This window comes from Tenrec ecaudatus, chromosome 9, assembly GCF_050624435.1.
Source record: "Tenrec ecaudatus isolate mTenEca1 chromosome 9, mTenEca1.hap1, whole genome shotgun sequence".
Lineage (NCBI taxonomy): Eukaryota > Metazoa > Chordata > Mammalia > Afrosoricida > Tenrecidae > Tenrec > Tenrec ecaudatus.
The window spans coordinates 121,770,846-121,777,797 of NC_134538.1; positions in this window are offsets into that span (position 1 = coordinate 121,770,846).

Below are 6,952 nucleotides of genomic sequence, written 5' to 3' on the forward strand. Positions count from 1 at the left end.
GGAACACTCCTCTGTCTACTTCCTTGACCTTGTACCTGGCAGCTCATGTGAGTTGAAGGACTTCCAGTATATTCACTGTTCCACGAAAGTGAGTTGAACTGAGCCCTGTCTACTGCTGTGTGGATTAATTAGCTGTTATATTCTTTCTCGCCATATAAACCTATCTCTATCTATCTATCTATCTATCTATCTATCTATCTATCTATCTATCTATCTATCTATCTAATCTATATACAATCATAAATGTCCTGCTTTTGTTTCTCTAGAGAACCCTGTCTAACACACTTAATCTATGTGAGGACTCTGAAAATTGATTTGGGCTTTCACTCTTATCCATTGTTGTTGTTAGGTGCCTTTGAGTCAGTTCCAACCTATAGCAACCCTATGCACAACTGAACAACACACTTGCCTGGTCCTGTGTCATCCTCACGATTGTTCCTATTATTGAGCCAATTGTTGCAGCCACAGTGTCCATGCAACTTGTTGAGAGCCTTCTTATTTGCTGACCCTCTGCTTTACTGAGAATGATGTTCTTCTCCAGGGACTGGTCTCTCTTGACAATAGATCCAAAGTATGTAAGAGCAAGTCTTGCCACCTTGCCTCTACGGGGCACTCTTGGCCGTATGTCTTCCAAGACAGATCGGGTTGTCCTTTTAGCAGTCCATGGTACTTTCAATATTCTTCTCTTGCACTGAAATTCAAAGGCATCCATTCTTCTTTGGACTTCCTTATTCAGTGTCCAATTTGCACATGCATCTGGGACGATGGAAAGTACCATGACTTGGGTCAGACTCACCTTAGTTCTCAAAGTAACATTCTTACTTTTCGATACTCTAAAGAGGTCTTTTGAGCAGTTTCACCTAATGCTATGAGTCACTGGAGCTCTTGACTGCTGCTTCCATGAACATTGATTGTGGATCCAAGCAAGACAAAACCTTTGACAACTCAGCCTTTTCTCCATTTACCACGATGTTAACTATTGGTCCAATTGTGAGGATTTTAGACTTCTTCACATTGAGTTGTAATCCATACTGAAGGTTGTCGTCCTTAATCTTCATCAGCAAGTGCTACAAGTCCTCCTCACTTTCAGCCAGTAAGGTTGTATCAACTGCATATCGCAGTTTGTTCGTAAGCCTCCCTCCAATCCCGATGCCACAATCTTCTTCAGATAAGCCAGCTTCTCTGCTTATGTGCTCAGCATACAGAATGGATAACTGTGCTGAGAGGATGCAACCCTGACATGCACTTTTCCTGATTTGAAGCCTTCCAGTATCCCTTTGATGTAGGTACAGAGGGTTGGTACCGTATATACTCGACTATAAGCTGACCCATATATCAGCCAAGGCACCTAATTTTACCACAAAAACTACATTAAAATGTGCTGAAAAACTTGGCTTGTACACGAGTATATATGGTACATAAGTTGGAGCTGACTGGACAGCATCTAACAGCAACAAAAATTTATTTATATAATCAAGCTTCATAGGCATACAAGGAAGGTTTTAAAAATTAGTGGAAAAATGGAATGAAAAGATAATGGATTTTTTTAAAACAAACTCTGAAGCCCCTTCATATGCAGAATGCTACTTCCTTAGCTTAAAAGTATGAAAGAGCCATGAGAGAACTATTGAATTGTATGATAAGTGGATTATGTGCCAATAAAAACAATTTTACAATGAAAATAAAATAAAATGTTAAAGAAGCTTGCATAGATGTAAGTTCCTTATCTTTTATTTTCTGAAGTTTTACTTTTTAGTTAAATGTAAGGCACATATCTTTTAGAATAGCACTTTACCCCTTTTACGACCCCTCCCTCTTTGGGAGAATTTTGGGTTTTTTACAACCCCATCCTTTGGAGAGAATTCTAACTTTCAGAACTTTCTCCACTTGGTGATGAACAATACTTGTTTCATAGTCTCTGCAGAAGAGGAAAATCCCAAACTTTTGTGCTTTGAGGTCTCCACTGTGAAGAGCTTAGTCACTGATCTTTTGCTGTGGGCTCCGGGTTGGAGGCCTTTGGGAAGGAGAGCTTTCAGAGGCGTTACAGTGTGTGAAGTTGTTGTATGCGGGGCATGCATGATAAGGTCTCTAACAGCTGGGGATGGGCAGCAGCTCCAACAAACTCAGACACTGGAAATGCTGAGACACCTCCTCAAAGCCCAGACGCAAGATCCTCCAGGTCATGGGCTGATGATGCTGTCATAGTGCCCATCATGGACAAGCTATGAACGAACCCTAGAGGTGCAGGGTCTCAGGCTACAGTATTTTCTCCAGTCTCTGGCTGCCCTTTAGTGCCAGCAATTTGGCTTCTGGCCAGAGATAGGAAGGATCTTTTCAAAGCACCTTCCACTGAAAACTATTGTCATTCAGAAAAATGCCCAATTGCTTAGTATTTCCAAATGTTGAGCACTTTTGGAGATTTGCAGTTGAACAATATTATCGATCAGTTTAACATTCCCCTCTGTCCACCCATTTTTATGTAAATCAGAATATGGTGCTGGCTCATCAGATACTGATGAAAATCACCATCAGCCGTGATCATGTTATCTAAATAAATTAAATTAAGATCGATATATCTCCCTCATTTCTCACTTACATCTTCCTGCTCTTTATGTGCCCCTCCAGGAACAAAGGAGAAAACAATATGCAGGTTGTTCCCATCAGTACAGATCCTTGTGAATCAGAAGAAAATGATTTTGATAGGAGAGGAAGATTAAAGTAGGTGTCTCTGGGATTTAGCTTGATTTTCTTGTGTCTACCTATCCATCTGTAAAAAGGAGATAATTGCACCTGCTCCTTGTTTACCTCACAGGGCTATTACAATGATTCATTAAAAAAGTCTATCAAGCTTTTTGAGCACGGCAAAGAATAATTACAAGAAAACATCCCGCCACTGCAGTGCTTCCAGCTATCCATACGGGCAGTGCCTGGATTCCGAACAAATTCCAACCTGAAGTCTATCCTTAAGTCAAATCTAGATCTACATTGGAGCAGTTAAGTAGATGTGGTTTTACCTAGGGTCAGTTAGTCAAATATTTGTTGGTCAGTCAAATGGTGATACTACATGCTGGGGGAGGGGGTGGCCTAGATCATAGGTTCCCAAATGTATTTGGCCTACTGTTGCCTTTTCAGGACAAAATTACTCACAGGCAATTAAACACATTTGTGCTATATGCCACAATCCAGGATAAAGTATAAGTATCTGCCTTTGCAGCCACCCCCCCTGGATCATTCTGTGCATGCCTCCCAGTGGTGGTATCACACATTTGGGGAAACACTAGTCTAGATAGTGTACCTTTCCATACATAAAAGTAAAGAGCTATTTTTAGATATACAAAACACTTAACATAACAGTACAGCAATAATAATAATGGTGCATATTACTCTCTCTACGGATCTATCTAGATGAGATACACTGGGTGGATAGTTACTGAAACCCAAATGAAGGCAGAGCATGATAGTGATACAAGAGGAAAGTAAAAGGAAATAGAGGAAAGAACTAGGTGACAAAGGGTATTTATAGAGGTCTAAAGACTGGAATGTACATATGTAAATATATTTATATAAGAATGTGGGGAAGTAGATCTACATGCATATATTTATAGATTTAGTATTAAGGCAGCAGGTGGACATTGAGCCTCCACTTAAGAACTTATTCAATTCAAGAACACATTTTTCTATTAAATTGACATTCCAGGATACACACCTTCCTGACACAATTGCTGAAGAAAAATGTGTGCATAAGCAAATATGGTGAAGAAAGTTGATGGTGCCCGGATATCAAAAGATATACCATCTGTGGTCTTAAAGATAAACAAGCGATCATCTAGCTGAGAAGATAAACAAGCAGCCATCTAGCTGAGAAGTATCAAAGCCCACATGGAAGAAGCACACCACCCTGTCTGACCACAAGGTGTAGAAGGGACCAGTTATCAGACATCACATCAAAGAACAAAAAATCATATAAGTGGGTGCCCACCTTTCTGATACGATCACTGAAGACAAATGTGTGCATAAGCAAATATGGTGAAGAAAGCTGATGGTGCCTGGCTACCAAAAGATATAGCGTCTGGGGTCTTAAAGGCTTGAAGATAAACAAGCGGCCATCTAGCTAAGAAGCAACAAAGCCTACATGGAAGAAGCACACCACCCTGTGTGACTACAAACTGTCGAAGGGATCAGGTATCAAGCATCAAAGAACAAAAGATCATATCAATGTAAATGTTGGTGAGTGCAGAGTGGAGACTCTCAAAGTCGATTGGTAGGCAACTAGACACCCCCTTACAGAAGGATTGTGGGGAGGAGATGAGCCAGTCAGGGTGCAGGGTAGCAATGATGAAACATATAACTTTCCTCTAGTTCTTAAATGTTTCCTCCCCTCCACTATCATGATCCCAATTCTACCTTACAAATCTGACTAGATCAGAGGATGTACATTGGTACAGATAGCAACTGGAAACACAGGGAATCCAGGACTGATGACCCCTGTAGGACCAGTGGTGACAGTGGCGATGCCTGGAGGGTGGAGAGAATGTGGGGTAGAAAGGGGGAACCGATTACAAGAATCTACATATCGCCTCCTCCCTGGGGGATGGACAGCAGAGAAGAGGGTGGTGGGAGATGTCGAACAGTGTAACATATGACAAAATAATAATTTATGAATGATGAAGGGTTCATGAGGGAGGGAGGAGAGAGGAGGGAGGGGGAAAATGAGCAGCCGATAGTAAGGGCTCAAGTAGAAGGCAAATGTTTTGAGATTATGATGGCAACAAATGTACATATGTGCTTGACACCATGGATGTCTGTATGGATTGTGATAAGAATTGTATGAGCCCCCAATAAAGTGATTAAAGAAATAATAATGTTTTGATGCATGTTTCAAAGTAGCATACATCTACTTGTTATCAGGAGCCACTGTATGAAATTTGATTTTTAAAATATAACCGTCTCTACAGGGCTGGTCTGTAGCTATGCAATGTAGATAAGTCAGTGCTCATAATACTGGGGCGGCCAGTCTGTTGAAGAAGGTGTCAGTATATAAAGGCTGGCTCTTCATGATTGGTCAGTTTTTCCTGAGTGTGTGTGTCTAAGAAGAGGCAGTGTGGACAATAAATAATCAGCCACAAAGTAGATTTTAGAGAATCTACTTTCTTTTAACTCAGCCATTGTTCAGGAGCCCTGGTGGTGTAGGGGGCTACATGTTGGGCTGCTAACCACCATGGCAGCAGTTCAAAAACCCCCGTTGCTCTGTGGGAGACAGATGAAGCTTTCTACTCCGGTTTAAGTCTCAGAAACCCATCGGGACAGTTTACTCCGTCCTGTAGGATCATTGTGAGTCGGCCTTGACTGATGGCAGTGAGTTTGGTCGTTTTGAGAGTGTTCAGGTTTGAAGCTGAAGTGGATGAGCTGAAGCTGTGACAGGAAGCCAGCAACAATCATTGTACCTATTATTAAATTCCCATTGCCCGTCAGGAGGAAAGCAACAGCTGTTTCCTGAAAATTGCCAGAACTGCAGCCACAATGTAGGAAACAGTGAGGCAAAGTGCAATGAGGACCTATGAGCTCAGATGTCCAGAATGGAATGATTCCTGTCTTCTTTTGTCCCCATCCTCCTTGCCTGGCCTCCAATCATGAAAACGAACAATAAATACTTGTGAAAACGCCCACTCTCTGATGGAATTGTGGGCCTCACGTGTGGCACCCTGGGAGAGCAACATCAGCATCACCTCAGAACTCATTAAAAAGGCACATCAGAAACTCTGGGGAGGGGAGACTGGCACCTGGTGCTATCATAAGCCCTCCTTCTTTAAGCCTCTTAAAGACGCCTATACAGGTGTGGCAGTTCCACAATTTCGTGTCAACTTGAAGATATAAAGGTGAAGGGGTGGAGTCTAGCCTGTCAATCAGGTCACAGTCTGCTGGTGCTTCCTTGTGGGCGTGGCCTTCTCATAAGGAGGGTCCTGGAAACCTCTCTCCCTCTGCCTTCACCTTCCTGTGGACAAACCACACTGAGACCTTCGCAAGCCCTATGATGTAGCCACCACCATTGGATCCGCACGACTCTGCTCTCACTGCACCGGTCTGTGATCTTCCTGCATTCTGCATCATTGCATGCAGCTGCGTGAGTCTGAAGAGGGGTTTATGGACGAGCATTGGACTTATGGAGCTGGTCTAGACTGGGTTGGGATGTTTTATTGGTGCATAATAATTTCTCAATATAAAGCTTTTTCTTACACACACATGAGTGTAACTGGATTTGTTTAGCTAGTCAACCCAGCCTAATACAGCATACTAAAGGAGCCCCAGGGAACAGATTAAAGTGCTCAGCTGCTAACTGAAAGTTAGTGGTTCCAACTCGCCAGCTGATTTGAGGAAGAAAGGCGTGCCAGTCTACTTCTCTAAATATTAAAACTTGGGAACTCATGGGGCAGTTCTATTCTGTCCTGCAGGTCGGCTATGAGTTGAAATTGGCTGGACAGCAGCAGAGCTGGAATACAAGTTAAAGATGTCCTTAGAATTGGCATTTCATAGGGGACTTGACAGCAAGGTGCAGGGCTGGCCAGGGGCCCTCTGTGGGCAATATGGGCCATTATGATCACAAAGAGCATATGGGGTGACTAGGTGACAGTCCACGTTTCAGGAGGTAGCATGTGAGCAAGAACCAATGGTGCTGAAGGAAGAAGTTCAGCTACACAAAAAGTACTAGCCAAAACCAAGGCTCCAGGAATTGATGGGATACTAATAGAACCATTTCAACAAGCAGGTGAAGCACTGGAAGCACTTCCTCATGTGTTCCAGGAAATTTGGCCAACTGACAGGAAGAGCTCCATATCTGTACCCATTTCAAAGACAGGTAATATAACCGAATGCTCAACTTGTAGAACATTATCGATATCATGTGCAAGTAACATTTTGCTGAAGATTATCCAACAATGATTGCAGCCGTACATTG